This window comes from Coregonus clupeaformis, chromosome 35 (assembly GCF_020615455.1).
Source record: "Coregonus clupeaformis isolate EN_2021a chromosome 35, ASM2061545v1, whole genome shotgun sequence".
Classification (NCBI taxonomy): Eukaryota; Metazoa; Chordata; class Actinopteri; order Salmoniformes; family Salmonidae; genus Coregonus; species Coregonus clupeaformis.
In genome coordinates this window covers 22,622,677-22,643,964 of record NC_059226.1, presented here as the reverse complement: position 1 = coordinate 22,643,964, position 21,288 = coordinate 22,622,677, and positions in this window count along the sequence as shown.

Genomic DNA, 21,288 nt, shown 5'->3' with positions numbered 1-21,288 from the left:
TGCTGTGGGGGATTTGACTCTACGTGGAGAGCGAACTGGAAAGCTAAATATGTCAGCACCGGAGGGTAGGTAGGGAGGATGGGTGAGGAAGAGGAGGAGGAAAGAGGGAGGCAGGGGGACAACAAGATGATCCATCCCTAACCTCATCAACAGCTTTCTCCCTCCCTCGTCATGAACAAAGACGACTTTCATGCTATGGAGGTATCATCACCACCTCCCCCACCCTCCCTCCTCCAAAACACACCATCACGCCTGCAGCTCAATATCAATATTTGTTGTACCCATGCTGCCCTCCCTCCTTCCCTCTATCCATCCACCCCCCCATCCCTCCCTCCTAGTCTAGCCTGTTATTGTGAGGGAGAAGCTGACTACCTCAGGCCTGGCTATCTTTAATCCCAGAAATCAGGCTATTCTCTGTGAGGGAGACCTGGAACAGGCCACACAGGATCAGGGGCACTGACATGCACTGACTCAGCCTAGCTGGGAGTGAAAATGATGGATGGTTTCCTCTTCAGAACATCTCCAAGGCTTTCACAGACTTTTCCATAGACAGTTGATTTGAACTTCAAAGTAAAGTAACATGTCAGGAGAAAATGAGGTTTTCCCCTGGTGGAATTCCACAATGTGTTATGATTACGACAAAGACTGACGTAAAAACAATTATGTTTATCTGTTACACATCAACTCTACCCCTCCAGATCCCTGTCCCCAGCCCCAGCTTTCCTCTCCCTCTCTGGGGTTGGGCTGTAGGCAAGTTCCATGCTGCTGCTTTGGTATTTCAAACACTAGGCCTCATCATTAAGCCCTGGACAGACAGGTGTGTGTGTCTGTGTGGGATCCACCTTCAAACCTGATGGGCCATTAACCCTGCTGTGGCTCACCATCAATATAGCCTCTGGGGCAAGGGCCTGTAAATAACAGGGTCAGAGAACGAGGGAGGGAAGAAGAAAGAAAGAAAGAAAGAAAGAAAGAAAGAAAGAAAGAAAGAAAGAAAGAAAGAAAGAAAGAAAGAAAGAAAGAAAGAAAGAAAGAAAGAAAGAAAGAAAGAAAGAAAGAAAGAAAGAAAGAAAGAAAGAAAGAAAGAAAGAAAGAAAGCAAGGGGGGAGAGAGGGAGGGAGGAGGGTAGGGAGGCACAGCAGGACCAGGATCACAGAAATGCCTCCCAACCCCCCACACCTCTGGCCCCCAGGGGACAGGACGTCTGATACTTAATGAGAGGGGGGTTGCTGACTCCTGATTACCTAGTGTCGTTCCCAGCCGTGTGTCTTCACTTTTCACCACAACACAATAACCCTATAGGCCTGGCAAGAGAAGCTAATTCCTAACTCAGTTTGGGTTGACGACAACCACCCAAAAATGTCTGTGGCCCAATAAGAAGGTGGACAGGCACAATTTTTTTTTTTTTTTTTTTCACCTTTATTTAACCAGGTAAGCCAGTTGAGAACAAGTTCTCATTTACAACTGCGACCTGGCCAAGATAAAGCAAAGCAGTGCGATAAAAACAACAACACAGAGTTACATATTGTAACGATCCCGGCAGTCTGAGTCAGGTCCTGTCTGTGGACTAGTTTTTTCTGCTCGGGATCTCCAGTTTCCCGAGGGTTCTGGAACGCTCCGGGGAGCTCTCTTGATTTCCGCACCTGCATCCCATCAGCAATCTGCACACCTGGTCCTGATCATCACCCTTCTTAGGCTCTGGCCTAACATCCATTCCCTGCCGGATGCGTTAGCCATGAACAGTAGGTTTACCAGAGTATCAGTCTTAGAGCTTCTAGCGTTAGTTTTGTTGTTTTGCACCTTGTTGGTTTGTTGTTTACTTACCTCCGTTTTTGTTCCATCTGCAGTCACTCGTCCGGAACCTTCATCCAACCTCTGCCTGGTGGTCGGCGGCTGCCGAGCCATGATTGGATCAACCACTGCACCCCCAACAACTAATCAACGCCGCCCGCTCTGTTCCCTGGATTATTCAGCATCACTCTTGAATTTGTAAATAAACACTCACCTTCGTTTCAACTTACCTTGTCCTGGTCTGCTTCTGGGTTCTGGCTTAGCAACTCGTGACACATATGGGGTAAACAAAACATAAAGTCAAAAATACAACAGAAAATATATATACAGAGTGTGCGAATGTAGTAAGTTATGGAGGTAAGGCAATAAATAAGCCATAGTGCAAAATAGTTACAATTTCGTATTAACACTGGAATGATAGATGTGCAAAAGATGATGTACAAATAGAGATACTGGGGTGCAAATTAGCAAAATAAATAACAAGATGGGGATGAGGTAGTTGAGTGGGCTAATTTCAGAATGGCTGTGTACAGGTGCAGTGATCGGTAAGCTGCTCTGACAACTGACGCTTAAAGTTAGTGAGGGAGATAAGAGTCTTTTTTTTTAGTGAGGGAGATAAGAGTCAGGGTGACACGAGAGATTTTTGCAGTTCGTTCCAGTCATTGGCAGCAGAGAACTGGAAGGAATGGCGGCCAAAGGAGATGTTGGCTTTGGGGTTGACCAGTGAGATATACCTGCTGGAGCGCAGACTACGGGTGGGTGTTGCTATGGTGACCAGTGAGCTAAGATAAGACAGGGATTTGCCTAGCAGTGATTTATAGATGACCTGGAGCCAGTGGGTTTGGTGACGAATATGTAGTGAGGGCCAGCCAACAAGAGCGTACAGGTCACAATGGTGGGTAGTATATGGGGCTTTGGTGACAAAACGGATGGCACTGTGATAGACTACATCCAATTTGCTGAGTAGAGTGTTGGAGGCTATTTTGTAAATGACATCGCCGAAGTCAAGGATCGGTAGGATAGTCCGTTTTACGAGGGCATGTTTGGCAGCATGAGTGAAGGAGGCTTTGTTGCGAAATAGGAAGCCGATTCTAGATTTAACTTTGGATTGGAGATTCTTAATGTGAGTCTGGAAGGAGAGTTTACAGTCTAACCAGACACCTAGGTATTTGTAGTTGTCCACATACTCTAGGTCAGACCCGTCGAGAGTGGTGATTCTAGTCGGGTGGGCGGGTGCCAGCAGCGTTCGATTGAAGAGCATGCATTTAGTTTTACTAGTGTTTCAGAGCAGTTGGAGGCTACTGAAGGAGTGTTGTATGGCATTGAAGCTCGTTTGGAGGTTTGTTAACACAGTGTCCAATGAAGGGCCAGATGTATACAAAATGGTGTCGTCTGCGTAGAGGTGGATCTGAGAGTCACCAGCAGCAAGAGCGACATCATTGATATACACGGAGAAAAGAGTCGGCCCAAGAATTGAACCCTGTGGCACCCCCATAGAGACTGCCATAGGTCCAGACAACAGGCCCTCCGATTTGACACATTGAACTCTATCTGAGAAGTAGTTGGTGAACCAGGCGAGGCAGTCATTTGAGAAACCAAGGCTATTTAGTCTGCCAATAAGAATGCGGTGGTTGACAGAGTCGAAAGCCTTGGCCAGGTCGATGAAGACGGCTGCACAGTACTGTCTATTATCGATCGCGGTTATAATATCGTTTAGGACCTTGAGCGTGGCTGAAGTGCACCCATGACCAGCTCGGAAACCGGATTGCATAGCGGAGAAGGTACGGTGGGATTCGAAATGGTCGGTGATCTGTTTGTTAACTTGGCTTTCAAATACTTTCGAAAGGCAGGGCAGGATGGATATAGGTCTGTAACAGTTTGGATCTAGAGTGTCACCCCCTTTGAAGAGGGGGATGACCGCGGCAGCTTTCAATCTCTGGGGATCTCAGACGTTACGAAAGAGAGGTTGAACAGGCTAGTAATAGGGGGTTGCGACAATTTGGCGGCTAGTTTTAGAAAGAAAGGGTCCAGATTGTCTAGCCCAGCTGATTTGTAGGGGTCCAGATTTTGCAGCTCTTTCAGAACATCAGCTGTCTGAATTTGTGTGAAGGAGAAGCGGGGGGCATGGGCAAGTTGCAGCGGAGGGTGCAGAGTTGGTGGCCGGGGTAGTGGTAGCCAGGTGGAAAGCATGGCCAGCCGTAGCAAAATGCTTGTTGAAATTCTCGATTATTGTAGATTTATCTGTGGTGATACTGTTTCCTAGCCTCAGTGCAGTGGGCAGCTGGGAGGAAGTGCTCTTATTCTCCATGGACTTTACAGTGTCCCAAAACTTTTTGGAGTTAGTGCTACAGGATGCAAATTTCTGTTTGAAAAAGTTAGCCTTTGCTTTCCTGACTGCTTGTGTATATTGGTTCCTAACTTCCCTGAAAAGTTGCATATCGCGGGGCTATTTGATGCTAATGCAGTATGCCACAGGATGTTTTGTGCTGGTCAAGGGCAGTCAAGTCTGAGGACAACCAGGGGCTATATCTGTTCTTAGTTCTGTATTTTTTGAATGGGGCATGTTTATTTAAGATTGAGAGGAAATTACTTTTAAAGAACAACCAGGCATCCTCTACTGACGGAATGAGATCTATATCCATCCAGGACACCTGGGCCAGGTCAATTAGGAAGGCCTGCTCGCTAAAGTGTTTTAGGGAGCGTTTGACAGTGATGAGGGGTGGTCATTTGACCGCGGACCCGTTACGGACGCAGGCAATAAGGCAGTGATCGCTGAGATCCTGGTTGAAGACAGCGGAGGTGTATTTAGAGGGTAAGTTAGTCAGGATGATATCTATGAGGGTACCCATGTTTACGGATTTAGGGTTGTACCTGGTAGGTTCGTTGATAATTTGTGTGAGATTGAGGGCATCTAGTTTGGATTGTAGGATGGCCGGGGTGTTAAGCATATCCCAATTTAGGTCACCAAGCAGTACGAACTCTGAGGATAAATGGGGGGCAATCAATTCACATATGGTGTCCAGGGCACAGCTGGGGGCTGAGGGGGGTCTGTAGCAAGTGGCAACAGTGAGAGACTTATTTCTGGAAAGGTGGATTTTTTGAAGTAGAAGCTCAAACTGTTTGGGCACAGACCTGGATAGTATGATAGAGCTCTGCAGGCTATCTCTACAGTAGATTGCAACTCCACCCCCTTTGGCAGTTCTATCTAGACGGAAAATGTTATAGTTGGGGATGGAAATTTCAGAATTTTTGGTGGCCTTCCTAAGCCAGGATTCAGACACTGCTAGAACATCAGGGTTGGCGGAGAGTGCTAACGCAGTGAATAACTCAAACTTAGGAAGTAGACTTCTGATATTTACGTGCAAGAAACCAAGACTTTTGCAATTACAGAAGTCAGCAAAAGATAGCGCCTGGGGAGTAGGAGTGATACTGAGGGCTGCAGGTCCTGGGTTAGCCTCTACATCGCCAGAGGAACAGAGGAGGACTAGAATAAGGATACGGCTAAAGGCTTTAAGAACTGGTCTTCTAGTGCGTTGGGTACATAGAATAAAGGGGGCAGATTTCCGGGCGTTGTAGAAAAGATTCAGAGCATTATGTACAGACAAGGATATGGAAGGATATGAGTAAAGTGGAGGTAAACCTAAGCGTTGGGTAACAATGAAAGAGATAGCATCACTGGAGGCACCAATTGAGTCGGTCTCCGCGTGTATGGGGGGTGGGACAAAGGAGCTATCTAAGGCAGGTTTAGCTGGGCTGGGGGGATCTACAGTGAAATAGTACAATTAGAAATAACCGAAACAACAATAAGCTAACCATATTGACAAGGGAGAGAGGCATAAAGCAATCACAGGTGTAATTTGAGAGAGCTAAGACAACAGCTGGTAATGATGACACAGTTTGGGCTGAGGCTAAACATAAACAGGATGCAGTACCGTAAAAATGAACAGTCCAGCAGACATCAGCTGTATAGCTGAGTTATCATAAGGTCCGGTGAACAGCAATAGGATAGTTCGGAGGTAGTTCGGGGGCTGCTAAAGCACTAGCGGGCAAGAGGCCACGGCTAGCGTGTGCTAGCGGGCCGGGGCTAGCAGATGGAATCTTCGTGGTCGACGTCGTAACGGGAAGCCTGTTGTAACCATATCAGACGATTTCGTCGGAAGACCAGTCGTGTAGGATCGGCGGGGCTCCGTGTCAACACTAGGTGGTCCCGTCCGGTTGACAGAGAGGTAGATAGATGGGAGATGGGAGATGGGCCTAGCTCAGGATGATTAGCCAGACCACAACGTCCATTTTGTTGCAGCTAGCTGGTAGCGATGAATCCGGAGTTAAATGTCCAGTGATTCAGTGATTCCGGCAGAAAAACTGATATGTTCTGGGTCGATAACGCGCTGTGCAGACAGTGCAGACTGGCCAAATAATAGTCCAGACTAGAGCTGGCTGGTAGGTGGTGCAGGCCACGGACAATGGTGAAAAAACCGCTAACGGTAGCTGATAGCAAGTAGCTGTCACGCCCTTGCTCTGGGGACTCTAGTATGTTTAGCCAGGGTGTGATTTTTAATTTGTTTTTCGTTCTAGTTTTGTAGTTCTATGTTGGCCAGTGTGGTTCTCAATCAGAGGCAACGTGTATCAGCTGTTGCTTGTTGTCTCTGATTGGGACCATACTTAAGCAGCCAGTTTTCCCACAGTGTTTGTGGGATCTTGTTCCTGTGTAGGTTTGTGTTTTGCACCTTTGGACGTCACGTATCGATTTGTTGTTTTGTTCGTGTAATCATTATTTAATAAATATGTTCACCTTCCACGCTGCGCCTTGGTCCTCTGTATCCGACGATCGTGACAGTAGCTAGTTAGCTGGCTACTCCCGTCCGGTAGACCTAGAGGTAGATACCCGGGATATGAGCCTGGCTCTAGGCTAGCTCGAGGCTAACTGGTGCTTGCATCGGGGGCAGTGGTGATTAGCCAAACAGCAACATCCATTCGGTTGCGGCTAGCTAGTTGCGATCCGGTGATTAATGTCCAGTGATTCAATTATTCCGGCAGAAAAATCCAATGTTCTGGGTGAAATAGCAACTAGTTTCAACTGGAGATTCTAGATAAAAGGTAAGTCAATAATAGAATCCGTTCCACATTGAGTGAGGCGGGTTGCAGGAAAGTATATTTTGTAGAAGGATGAAAAGTCTGATAGGAAAATATGTACGAAAAATTAAAATAAAAACAGGGTATTTACAGGCTATTTACAGACACACGACAAAAACAGGACTGCACTACTACGCCATCTTGGAAGCACCTTCTTCACCTCCTTCCTGCTACAAGTTCTGTAAATCATTTTTTTCCTATCAGAGGTACTAGGACCCCTGGGGGTACCTGTCCTATCCACAGGGGGTACTTGAGAAGACTCATGAGACCATAGGTTTAAGGCGTCAGCATGCTTCAGTTGGGCTGGTGGCTAGCCGAAGTCGGCTAGGTGAACCGAACGAGTGTGCTTGAATACTCCCTTAAAAGACATTCGCTTGAAAAACGAGAAAAAAGCGGCAACAGTACTGTTTGTCCATTTAGAGACGCTGTAGCCAATATACACTTCCTCAAAATAGTCAGAATGAATCTAACTCAAGATATCTGTCATTGATTTTGAAGTTGAGATCTTGGTCACGCAATTTTACTGTACATCTAACTAAGTTGTTTGGTGCATTATTTCTTAATGAAAAATGACGTCTCCCGTTGAATGATAACAAAGACTTTACTGAAGAATCCCTACTGTTGACCAATCCCCGACAAAGGGGATTAGACTTTGGCTACCGACTTCGGCTTCCCTTTAGAATTTTTTGATTAAATATTTTTTCCCTCATCAATCTACACACAATACCCCATAATGACAAAGCAAAAACAGGTTTGTAGATTATTTTGCAAATGTATAAAAAATAACAAACTGAAATATCACATTTACACGTGTTATGGGGTATTGTGTGTAGATTGATGAGGGCAAATAATATTGAATCAATTTTAGAATAAGGCTGTAACGTAACAAAACGTGTACAAAGTGAAGGGGTCTGAATACTTTCAAAATGAACTGTATGCACAAACTCTTCTGAACTGTTTCGGTTGGGAAGCATTCGGACTACTTTATCCTCCAAAGCAGGCAGAATCCTTTATGTTCCTTTCTCCCGTACTATCACCCTCCCATAGATGAAGGTACCTGGCAAGCCTAGATGGACTGGATGGACTCCTGCCACAACCCCAAGCCCAAGTCTCATTTAAGCACTAATTCAATACCTCAAGCTAATATTCTTTCAGAAAAAAAGTGCTAGGCGAGGAGGAGGGAGGGAGGGAGAGAGGGAGGGAGGGAGGGAGGGAGGGAGGGAGAAGGCGGGTAGAGGGGATACTATGTACACAGAAGCATATCACAGCCAGCCAGCCATTAATGACACAAGCATCAAAAAGATTGGGCTCTTGGACGTCACCCAAGAGGAGAATGCACACAGATATCGTGTTTCTTCTTGCAGTTTGTTGCACAAGTTCTTGAAGTTGTTTTTTCTTTTTTTTCAGTTGGAAATCTTATCGAGGTTCAAAGAGGTTGCTTTTGTGGACGTCAACAAACCTGTTAGGCCCCGAGATTATAGGGATCAAAATGAATCTCTTGAAAGGGCCTTTACCTTAACCAACCCATTAATACAGTATAACACTACATAGGGCAGGGTTTCTTATGGGTCGGGACCCAATGTGGGCCCTGGGCATGTGAGTGGTGGGTCACGAGTTATGAGAATACATCTATAGTGGTGTGGTGACCTGCAGGGTCGAGTGTTGGGTCACGTCATTGGTGTGGTGACCTGCAGGGTCGAGTGTTGGGTCACGTCAGTGGTGTGGTGACCTCCAGGGTCGAGTGTTGGTTCACGTCAGTGGTGTGGTGGGGTGACCTGCAGGGTCGAGTGTTGGGTCACGTCAGTGGTGTGGTGTCCTGTAGGGTCGAGTGTTGGGTCAGGTCAGTGGTGTGGTGTCCTGTAGGGTCGAGTGTTGGGTCACGTTAGTGGTGTGGTGTCCTGTAGGGTCGAGTGTTGGGTCAGGTCAGTGGTGTGGTGTCCTGTAGGGTCGAGTGTTGGGTCATGTCAGTGGTGTGGTGTGGTGACCTACAGGGTCGAGTGTTGGGTCACGTCAGTGGTGTGGTGTGGTGACCTGCAGGGTCGAGGGTTGGGTCAGGTCAGTGGTGTGGTGTGGTGACCTGCAGGGTCGAGTGTTGGGTCACATCAGTGGTGTGGTGACCTGCAGGGTCGAGTGTTGGGTCAGGTCAGTGGTGTGGTGTGGTGACCTAAAGGATCGAGTGTTGGGTCAGGTCAGTGGTGTGGTGTAGTGACCTGCAGGGTCGAGTGTTGGGTCACGTCAGTGGTGTGGTGTCCTGTAGGGTCGAGTGTTGGGTCACGTCAGTGGTGTGGTGTAGTGACCTGCAGGGTCGAGTGTTGGGTCACGTCAGTGGTGTGGTGTGGTGACCTGCAGGGTCGAGTGTTGGGTCACGTTAGTGGTGTGGTGTCCTGTAGGGTCGAGTGTTGGGTCACGTCAGTGGTGTGGTGTAGTGACCTGCAGGGTCGAGTGTTGGGTCACGTCAGTGGTGTGGTGTGGTGACCTGCAGGGTCGAGTGTTGGGTCAGGTCAGTGGTGTGGTGTGGTGACCTGCAGGGTCGAGTGTTGGGTCACGTTAGTGGTGTGGTGTCCTGTAGGGTCGAGTGTTGGGTCAGGTCAGTGGTGTGGTGTCCTGTAGGGTCGAGTGTTGGGTCACGTCAGTGGTGTGGTGTGGTGACCTGCAGGGTCGAGTGTTGGGTCACATCAGTGGTGTGGTGACCTGCAGGGTTGAGTGTTGGGTCAGGTCAGTGGTGTGGTGTGGTGACCTCCAGGGTCGAGTGTTGGTTCACGTCAGTGGTGTGGTGGGGTGACCTGCAGGGTCGAGTGTTGGGTCACGTCAGTGGTGTGGTGTCCTGTAGGGTCGAGTGTTGGGTCAGGTCAGTGGTGTGGTGTCCTGTAGGGTCGAGTGTTGGGTCACGTTAGTGGTGTGGTGTCCTGTAGGGTCGAGTGTTGGGTCAGGTCAGTGGTGTGGTGTGGTGACCTACAGGGTCGAGTGTTGGGTCACGTCAGTGGTGTGGTGTGGTGACCTGCAGGGTCGAGTGTTGGGTCAGGTCAGTGGTGTGGTGTGGTGACCTGCAGGGTCGAGTGTTGGGTCACATCAGTGGTGTGGTGACCTGCAGGGTCGAGTGTTGGGTCAGGTCAGTGGTGTGGTGTGGTGACCTGCAGGATCGAGTGTTGGGTCAGGTCAGTGGTGTGGTGTAGTGACCTGCAGGGTCGAGTGTTGGGTCACGTCAGTGGTGTGGTGTGGTGACCTGCAGGGTCGAGTGTTGGGTCACGTTAGTGGTGTGGTGTCCTGTAGGGTCGAGTGTTGGGTCACGTCAGTGGTGTGGTGTAGTGACCTGCAGGGTCGAGTGTTGGGTCACGTCAGTGGTGTGGTGTGGTGAACTGCAGGGTCGAGTGTTGGGTCAGGTCAGTGGTGTGGTGTGGTGACCTGCAGGGTCGAGTGTTGGGTCACGTTAGTGGTGTGGTGTCCTGTAGGGTCGAGTGTTGGGTCAGGTCAGTGGTGTGGTGTCCTGTAGGGTCGAGTGTTGGGTCACGTCAGTGGTGTGGTGTAGTGACCTGCAGGGTCGAGTGTTGGGTCACGTCAGTGGTGTGGTGTGGTGACCTGCAGGGTCGAGTGTTGGGTCACATCAGTGGTGTGGTGACCTGCAGGGTCGAGTGTTGGGTCAGGTCAGAGGTGTGGTGTGGTGACCTGCAGGATCGAGTGTTGGGTCAGGTCAGTGGTGTGGTGTCCTGTAGGGTTGAGTGTTGGGTCACGTTAGTGGTGTGGTGTCCTGTAGGGTCGAGTGTTGGGTCAGGTCAGTGGTGTGGTGTCCTGTAGGGTCGAGTGTTGGGTCACGTCAGTGGTGTGGTGTAGTGACCTGCAGGGTCGAGTGTTGGGTCACGTCAGTGGTGTGGTGTGGTGACCTGCAGGGTCGAGTGTTGGGTCAGGTCAGTGGTGTGGTGTGGTGACCTGCAGGGTCGAGTGTTGGGTCACATCAGTGGTGTGGTGACCTGCAGGGTCGAGTGTTGGGTCAGGTCAGTGGTGTGGTGTGGTGACCTGCAGGGTCGAGTGTTGGGTCACGTCAGTGGTGTGGTGTGGTGACCTGCAGGGTCGAGTGTTGGGTCACGTCAGTGGTGTGGTGTCCTGTAGGGTTGAGTGTTAGGTCACGTCAGTGGTGTGGTGTGGTGACCTGCAGGGTCGAGTGTTGGGTCACGTCAGTGGTGTGGTGACCTGCAGGGTCGAGTGTTGGGTCACGTCAGTGGTGTGGTGACCTGCAGGGTCGAGTGTTGGGTCACGTCAGTGGTGTGGTGTCCTGTAGGGTCGAGTGTTGGGTCAGGTCAGTGGTGTGGTGTGGTGACCTGCAGGGTCGAGTGATGGGTCACGTCAGTGGTGTGGTGTGGTGACCTGCAGGGTCGAGTGTTGGGTCAGGTCAGTGGTGTGGTGTCCTGCAGGGTCGAGCGTTGGTTCAGGTCAGTGGTGTGGTGTCCTGCAGGGTTGAGTGTTGGGTCAGATCAGTGGTGTGGTGTCCTGTAGGGTCGAGTGTTGGGTCACGTTAGTGGTGTGGTCTCCTGTAGGGTCGAGTGTTGGGTCAGGTCAGTGGTGTGGTGTCCTGCAGGGTCGAGTGTTGGGTCAGGTCAGTGGTGTGGTATCCTGTAGGGTCGAGCGTTGGGTCAGGTCAGTGGTGTGGTGTCCTGTAGGGTCGAGCGTTGGGTCAGGTCAGTGTGGTGCCATGGTGTCACAGTGTCAGGCTGTCCTCATATCTGTAAAGCCATACTGACAGCATGCACAAACACACACACACAAACACACGCACACCACACACACACACACAAACAAACACACGCACACCACACACACACACACAAACACACAAACACACAAACACACACACGTACAAACACACGTACAAACACACACACACACAAACACACACAAACACACAAACACACACACTCAACCCATGGACACTCAGTCATAACTACAGTCTCTTTTCCACCTGATCAATCATCCCAACAGCCCTGTATATCCACAAGAGGTGTATTCCTTCCTAACAACTGCATGGGAACTCTGAACACAGAGAGGGGGGAGAGAGGGCGAGAGAGAAAGAGGTAGAAAGGGGGAGGGAGAAAAGGAGAGCGTGAGAGGGGGAGAGAGAGATATATACAGACTCAATGAGCAAAGCCTTGCTATTGAGAAAGGCCGCCGTAGGCAGACCTGGCTCTCAAGAGAAGACAGGCTATGTGCACACTGCCCACAAAATGAGGTGGAAACTGAGCTGAAACTGTCTTTCTGTCTCTCTCTTTCTGTCTCTCTCTCTTTCTGTCTCTCTCTTTCGGTCTCTCTCTTTCTGTCTCTCTCTCTTTCTGTCTCTCTCTCTCTTTCTGTCTCTCTCTCTTTCTGTCTCTCTCTTTCTGTCTCTCTCTCTCTCTCTCTCTCTCTCTCTCTCTCTCTCTCCTCGAGATGCTCTCTGCAGATCTGTAGGTGTGTAGCAGCAACACTGGACAGTTTGGACAATTTACATGTGCGCGCATGAACACACACACACACACAGTATTTCCCATTTGGGGCTCAAATACAGCAGGCAGGGTGTTTCAGATCCTCATAGTCCAAACCTGAAAACACAGAAACCTGAGATTCAACACTCTCACTCCCCACTGGTAGACACAGGGTTCTGCTTTTGTATTTTACAGCAGCAACAGTCAGCATTAGGCCAAAGCTGTTACTGTCTCAACAACAAGCCCCTCCACTCACTCACACACACACCCTCTCCTACCCTTCCACAAACACCCATCCACCCTCCACCACTCCCCATACCAGGCTCTCTTTTACAGCACTAAGGTTAGGACAAACACAGGGGCATGCAGCTATGTGGATGAGATTATCACCAGGATCTGACCCGGTGACCATGTGGAGGTCATGTGTGGAGGGCCGGGAGGGCGGCAGGCTGGTCGGTGAGGTAACCCCAAGGCCCCAGCAGGACTGTGTATGCCTGACGTCTCAGGAATCTGCCCAGCGCCACTCTGCCTGGCCCCAGCCCCTGTCCCTGTCACTGGCCCTTGCAACACGACACGATACACAGCACAAGACTGGGGACGGAGGGAGGGAGGGAGGGAGGGAGGGAGGGAGGGAGGGAGGGAGGGAGGGAGGGAGGAAACAGAGAATATGGAGGGAGGGAGGGAGGGAGGGAGAGAGATGGACGGAGGGTGGGAGACGGAGGGAGGGAGGGAGGGAGGGAGGGAGGGAGGGAGGGAGGGAGGGAGACAAGGAGACGGAGGGGGGGGAGACAAGGAGACGGAGGGAGGGAGGGAGGGAGGGAGGGTCTGCTCATCCTGACTAATAGGGCTATAGAGGAAGGATGATTAGGTGTTGTTACTGCCTAGCTACCTTATTGAACCGTTCAGCTCCCACAGTGAACAGATCTACAGTCTGTTACTGCCTAGCTACCTTACTGAACCGTTCAGCTCCCACAGTGAACAGATCTACAGTCTGCTACTGCCTAGCTACCTTACTGAACCGTTCAGCTCCCACAGTGAACCAATCTGCACAGTCTGTTACTGCCTAGCTACCTTACTGAACCGTTCAGCTCCCACAGTGAACAGATCTACACAGTCTGTTACTGCCTAGCTACCTTATTGAACCGTTCAGCTCCCACAGTGAACAGATCTACACAGTCTGTTACTGCTGTTTCCCCCTGCTCTGCACACTTCTGCTGTAGGTGTGATGTGTGTAACATACAGTGGGGAAAAAAAGTATTTAGTCAGCCACCAATTGTGCAAGTTCTCCCACTTAAAAAGATGAGAGAGGCCTGTAATTTTCATCATAGGTACACGTCAACTATGACAGACAAAATGAGGGAAAAAAATCCAGAAAATCACATTGTAGGATTTTTAATGAATTTATTAGCAAATTATGGTGGAAAATAAGTATTTGGTCAATAACAAAAGTTTCTCAATACTGCTATATACCCTTTGTTGGCAATGACACAGGTCAAACGTTTTCTGTAAGTCTTCACAAGGTTTTTACACACTGTTGCTGGTATTTTGGCCCATTCCTCCATGCAGATCTCCTCTAGAGCAGTGATGTTTTGGGGCTGTCGCTGGGCAACACGGACTTTCAACTCCCTCCAAAGATTTTCTATGGGGTTGAGATCTGGAGACTGGCTAGGCCACTCCAGGACCTTGAAATGCTTCTTACGAAGCCACTCCTTCGTTGCCCGGGCGGTGTGTTTGGGTTCATTGTCATGCTGAAAGACCCAGCCACGTTTCATCTTCAATGCCCTTGCTGATGGAAGGAGGTTTTCACTCAAAATCTCACGATACATGGCCCCATTCATGCTTTCCTTTACACGGATCAGTCGTCCTGGTCCCTTTGCAGAAAACAGCCCCAAAGCATGATGTTTCCACCCCCATGCTTCACAGTAGGTATGGTGTTCTTTGGATGCAACTCAGCATTCGTTGTCCTCCAAACACGACGAGTTGAGTTTTTACCAAAAAGTTCTATTTTGGTTTCATCTGACCATATGACATTCTCCCAATCCTCTTCTGGATTATCCAAATGCATTCTAGCGCACTTCAGACGGGCCTGGACATGTACTGGCTTAAGCAGGGGGACACGTCTGGCACTGCAGGATTTGAGTCCCTGGCGGCGTAGTGTGTTACTGATGGTAGGCTTTGTTACTTTGGTCCCAGCTCTCTGCAGGTCATTTACTAGGTCCCCCTGTGTGGTTCTGGGATTTTTGCTCACCGTTCTTGTGATCATTTTGACCCCACGGGGTGAGATCTTGCGTGGAGCCCCAGATCGAGGGAGATTATCAGTGGTCTTGTATGTCTTCCATTTCCTAATAATTGCTCCCACAGTTGATTTCTTCAAACCAAGCTGCTTACCTATTGCAGATTCAGTCTTCCCAGCCTGGTGCAGGTCTACGATTTTGTTTCTGGTGTCCTTTGACAGCTCTTTGGTCTTGGCCATAGTGGAGTTTGGAGTGTGACTGTTTGAGGTTGTGGACAGGTGTCTTTTATACTGATAACAAGTTCAAACAGGTGCCATTAATACAGGTAACGAGTGGAGGACAGAGGAGCCTCTTAAAGAAGAAGTTACAGGTCTGTGAGAGCCAGAAATCTTGCTTGTTTGTAGGTGACCAAATACTTATTTTCCACCATACTTTGCAAATAAATTCATTAAAAATCCTACAATTTGATTTTCTGGATTTTCTTTTCTCATTTTGTCTGTCATAGTTGACGTGTACCTATGATGAAAATTACAGGCCTCTCTCATCTTTTTAAGTGGGAGAACTTGCACAATTGGTGGCTGACTAAATACTTTTTTTCCCCACTGTATGTAGGTGATATACAGTATATCAGACACACGTCAGATCTGACGGTATAAGAAGAGGGAGGGGATGAGAAACAGAAAATGGGAGTCTGTCTGACATTATAGGAGGTTGGAGGGGATGAGAAACAGGAAATGGGAGTCTGTCAGAGTTTGAGCTACAGGAACAGCGAAGGGGAAAACCAGTAGGAAAACCGAAATGACAGACACACACACACACACACACACACAGAAGCACAAACACGCGCGCACGCACACACACACTAACACACACACACACGTGTGTGTTAGCATTACATACATACCAGGCGGCTATCAAATTATTTTTGCAAGAACTGCAGCTTCAGTGTTTCTTTGTGCGGTGGATTACGTCACCTGTAATCTGTAAGATCAACAGTGGCCTTAGTCTGGTCTACACTACTGCTGCTGTTGCAAGCCTGGTCCCACATCAGTAGATGTTTTAGCCAATATGCTTTTAGTATGTGGTTTTAGAGTTGGCTAAAGTATGTACAGATCTGGGATCAGGCTAGCTGTTACTGTTGCTTTATCTAAGAGTGGGGTTGAGACATGCTGTAGTAATGGATGTGACCCAGTCCTCCTGTCTCTGCTCCTGGCTCCATGGGGCTCATTACCGCTGAACTCTGGTCCCATGCCCAACTTGTCTGTCTGTCTGTGTGTGTGTTTGTGCGTGTGTTTATGTATGTGTTTGTGTGTGTTCATGTGTGTGTGTTTGTGTGCGCATGCGTTCCAGCGTGCCTACCTGTGTGTGTGTGTGTGTGTGTTTGTGTGTGTGTGTGTGTGCATGTGGGCGTGCGTGGCACAGCCCCATAGTCACCATTGATGGATATCTACTCTGGCTTCAAGAGAGCCAAAGGTTTTCCATCTTGTAACTCATGGGCCTTTTGACGGATGCCTTTACCAATTTACTACTGCTACTGCAACGGGGGCTACTGCTCCCCATCCAGTGTGTACATACGTCTTTCTGTAGTAGTTTTTTCCAGCTAGCTCTTATGGATTTTCCACTCCACTGATGAACGGACTGCAAAAGGAGGGAGGGAGAGGAGGGAGGGAGAGGAGTATTCAGAGGTCTAGAAGAGGTCATCTTGGTTACCCAGAAGTAAAATTATCTTGTGAAAGTAAAATTATCTCGTGAAAGTTTGTCACTTAGTGTTTTACTTCTGGGGGGAATGCCGTTTACAATTGTGATTACCTTTGTACAAACGGAAACTCTCGGCCAAACCCCTCCCTTCTGCCAATTTCACCCGTGTATATCATGGCCAAAAAGCAAATTTTGTTTTTTATTAATTTTTAAGATATAGCCAATTTTGACTTTGTGGCTGTGGAATATAATGGAAACCATTTATCATCTGCACACAGGCTTGAAAATCACCGCACCAGTCTAAGCACCACCTTCGCCCAATCCTGATTCGCCCAAATAATCAATGACAAAACCCTAAAAACCAGGAACTACTGCTGCTCATAATCACATAAATCTACGTGAGCCATGACAGATTCTCGCCATTTCATCTGTCCACGAGAATCTGTCCACGAGAATCTGTCCACGAGAATCTGTCCACGAGAATCTGTCCACAGGTGATTTAGAAGAGGAGGAGTAGAGAGGGAGAAGAGGGGAGGGAGAGGGAGAAGAGGGGAGGGAGAGGGAGAAGAGGGGAGGGAGAAGGAGAAGAGGGGAGGGAGAGGGAGAAGAGGAGGAGTAGAGAGGGAGAAGAGGGGAGGGAGAAGGAGAAGAGGGGAGGGAGAGGGAGAAGAGGGGAGGGAGAGGGAGAAGAGGGGAGGGAGAGGGAGAAGAGGGGAGGGGAGGGAGAAGGAGAAGAGGGGAGGGAGAGTGAGAAGAGAGGAGGGAGAGGGAGAAGAGGGGAGGGAGAGGGAGAAGAGGAGGAGTAGAGAGGGACAGGAGGGGAGGGAGAGGGAGAAGAGGGGAAGGAGAGGGAGAAGAGGGGAGGGAGAAGGAGAAAAGTGGAGGGAGAGGGAGAAGAGGAGGAGTAGAGAGGGAGAAGAGAGGGATGCCCATGTCTATGCCCACTTGTGCCCATACTCAAAAAGCATCTGTCTCAGAGTAGAAGTGCTGATCTAGCATCAGGTACATCAGGTACATGTCATCTTATTGATTATTATCTAAAAGGCTAAACTGATCTTAGACCAGCAGTCCTACTCTGGTCTGTCTTTGTATACGGTGTCTGGAACATAGTGGGGTTGGCACCATGGTGAAGGGAGACGGAAAGGTTGTGTGTTAAATGAGTCTGGGCAAACACACGCATACAAACACACACACGCACACACACACACCTATGAGTGATTTCAGTGATTCCAGGTAAGCACATCTGACTCACTACTCTTCAGACTCCCTCTCATTCAGACTCATATTCAGACTGAGACATGTTAGCTATGTTTCTGCACCAACACCTGAGTACACAGACTGAGGGAATGAGATACACTATATATACAAAAGTATGTGGACACCCCTTCAGCCACACCCGTTGCTGACAGGTGTATAAAATCGAGCACACAGCCATACAATCTCCATAGACAAACATTGGCAGTAGAATGGCCTTACTGAAGAGCTCATTGACTTTTAATGTGGCACCGTCATAGGATGCCACCTATCCAACAAGGCAGTTCGTTAAATTGTGTGGTAGGCCACACAAGCTCACAGAACGGAACCGCCGAGTGCTGAAACACATAGGGCGTAAAAATCGCCTGTCCTCGGTTGCAACACTCACTACGGAGTTCCAAACTGCCTCTTTAAGCAACATCAACACACTAACTGTTTGTCGGGAGCTTTATGAAATGGGTTTCCATGCCCGATCAGCCGCACACAAGCTTAAGATCACCATGCACAATGCCAAGCGTCGGCTGGAGTGGTGTAAAGCTTGCCGCCATTGGAAACGCATTCTCTGGAGTGATGAATCACACGTCACCATCTGGCAGTCCGACGGACGAATCTGGGTTTGGCAGATGCCAGGAGAACGCTACCTGCCCGAATGCATAGTGCCAACTGTAAAGTTTGGTGGAGGAGGAATAATGGTCTGGGGCTGTTTTTCATGGTTTGGACTAGGCCCCTTAGTTCCAGTGAAGGGAAATCTTAACACTACAGCATACAATTACATTCTAGATGATTCTGTGCCTCTAACTTTGTGGCTACGCACAAAGCGAGGTCCATAAAGAAATGGTTTGTTGAGATCGGAGTGGAAGAACTTGACCTGCACAGAGCCCTGACCTCAACCCCATCAAACACCTTTGGGATGAATTGGAACGCCGATTGCGAGCCAGGCCTGATCGCCCAACATCAGTGCCCAACCTCACTAATGCTTGTGGCTGAATGGAAGCAAGTCCCCGCAGCAATGTTCCAACATCTAGTGGAAAGCCTTCCCAGAAGAGTGGAGGCTGTTATAGCAGCAAATGGGGGGACCAACTCCATATTAATGCCCATGATTTTGGAATGAGATGTTCAACGAACAGGTGTCCACATACCTTTGGTCATGTAGTGTACCATCTGAATGATACACACACATTGCAGTACAGACAGTGTAGCTGGGGGAATTCATGGATCATCACAATACATGCTTCATCCAGAGTGTATATGGTTATATCCTTTCATACCTGGATTCAAATTCTATTAGACTTTTTTCAAATCCTTTGAGCGTTTGCTTTAGCCTGCCTGGAGTACCAGTAGGACAGGCTTTACCTTTTGAGACTGTCCCATTGGTTCTATTGCAACAGGCACGCTCAATCAAGCCCAGCTAAAATAAAAATAAAATAAATGACTCAATATAGTTTATGTTAAATGTATTGGTATGGATTTAAATCTCACCAAGTTCAGGTCCTGGGTGGGACTTGAACTCCCGTTGAACTGCCGTTCCCCGAGGCGCTAGATTCTTTACCTGCAGAGCTTTACCTGGGATTGCCTCAATTTATTTAACAGCTTGGCAAACACACTGGATGCATCCCAAAGCGGCACACTATTCCCTATAGTGGACAACCTTTGAACAGGGCTTACAGGGCTCTGGTCAAAATAGTGCACTATACAGTGAATAGGGTGCCATTTGGGATGAAACCCCTGCCTCTCAAGATAGTCCTTGTCTTTGACAGCTCAAGGAAACACTTCAATGAAAGAGACACATACCTGTACAAGTAATCTGCATAATATACATGTATATCCCTGAAAGACACAAAGACAAAGATGTGTGAATGTTGGTCCATGTTCAGTACAGTGGACTGAATTTGAATAAACTGAGTAAATACCTCAGCAAATGCAAGTAGGGGAAAGAGGATACCTAGTCAGTTGCGCAACTGAATACATTCAAAAGAGGTGTCTGCTACCTGGCTCGATTATCTGACATTTTAAGACTTTTCTACTCCATTGTCGTTATTAAAGTACAGCTTCAACGCTTCAAATGATGTATAATACATTGTAATTGGCAAGCCTGTTGGGAATAAATGTAGCAAGTGTATTGAATTAAGTTGACTTCAATTCCCACTGAAACAGAAGGGTAATTCCCAGGAATTGTATCTCTGTGGATGAAACATTACAACTGTCTAAACCAGTGGTTCTCAACTGGTTTTGCCTCGGGACTCAAATTGAACCAGGTTGTCTCAGTCGACACCCAATATTTGTATCACAAAGAAGAATTGCTAAAATACAATCTGGAAAAACTATTTTTTACGCTATATTGATAGTAAATGTAGCAATTATATGAAAAGGGAACAACATTCCCACCTCGTTCATTGTCAATAATACAAATTTTCCCATATTCTTGATGAAGAATGTTAATAAACTCACTGATTTGAGACCACAAAATCAGCCACAAATAGCGCTGCTAATACAGTAGCTCTATATTGAAAATACTGTGAATGAAGCAAAATTGTTCAGAGATTAAATACTTGGTTCAAGTCATTAAAGTTCAGACTGGATTATTTTAAAATTAAAATAACCAAATAAAAACATATTTATATATACACTACCAGTCAAAAGTTTGAACACACCTACTCATTCAAGTGTTTTTCTTTATTATTAAATTTTTTTACATTGTAGAATAATAGTGAAGACATCAAAACTATGAAATAACACATATGGAATCATGTAGTAACCAAAAAAGTGTTAAACAAATCAAAATATATTTTATATTTGAGATTCTTCAAATAGCCACCCTTTGCCATGATGACAGCTTTGCACACAATTGGCATTCTCTCAACCAGCTTCATGAGGTAGTCACCTGGAATGCATTTCAATTACAGTTTTTCTCAATTGTTTACACACAAATACTGGTACTTGAGACACAATGACCACAACATGTAACTCATGCACCAACCCCCTGAACCAATTCTGCAAACTACAAGCACAATTCCTGCTTTACACTCAAATTGCAGTTCTACAACACACCTTTTTCAAAACACTACACACAAATCTTTGCATTTGGCACAATTTTCATGCAGAAAATCTCTTGTTTCCACAATGAACACACTGCCATTCAAATATGCACACTGACTCATCACATGGGCAAACACCCATCACACAGTTTTACAATTAGCAATCAGAGCTTTAGCATAAAAGGGCAACAGGTGAGCTCTTCTGTTTTGGAGCAATGGATGCCAACATTGGAAACAGAGGCAGAGCCAGAGGAGTGAGAGTAAGAGGAGGAGGACGGGGAGGACAAGGACGAGGACGAGGACGAGGAAGGCCAAGGACCGTAATCTCTGATGAGATCCGAGCCACTTTGGTTGATCATGTGGTCAACCATGGTCTAACAATGAGGGATGCTGGGCAAAGAGTACAGACAAATTTGAGCAGGTACACTGTAGCATCCATCATCCGGACATTCCGAAATGAGAATAGGTAAGAAATCTACTCTCACTAGAAAATTGCAGTACTGCATATCAATACAGTACTCAATGAGTACAGTAGTACAGTATTGCCTGTGGACTGTTCTGTAGGACTGTAAAAATAAAGTATGTTTCAAGTATTTGGGAAATGTATTTCTACTTTGTATTTACAGCATTTTACTATTTGTTTGGCAGAACTGAAAGATTACCAACACAAGGTGGTCGGGAACATGCTCTGTCTCC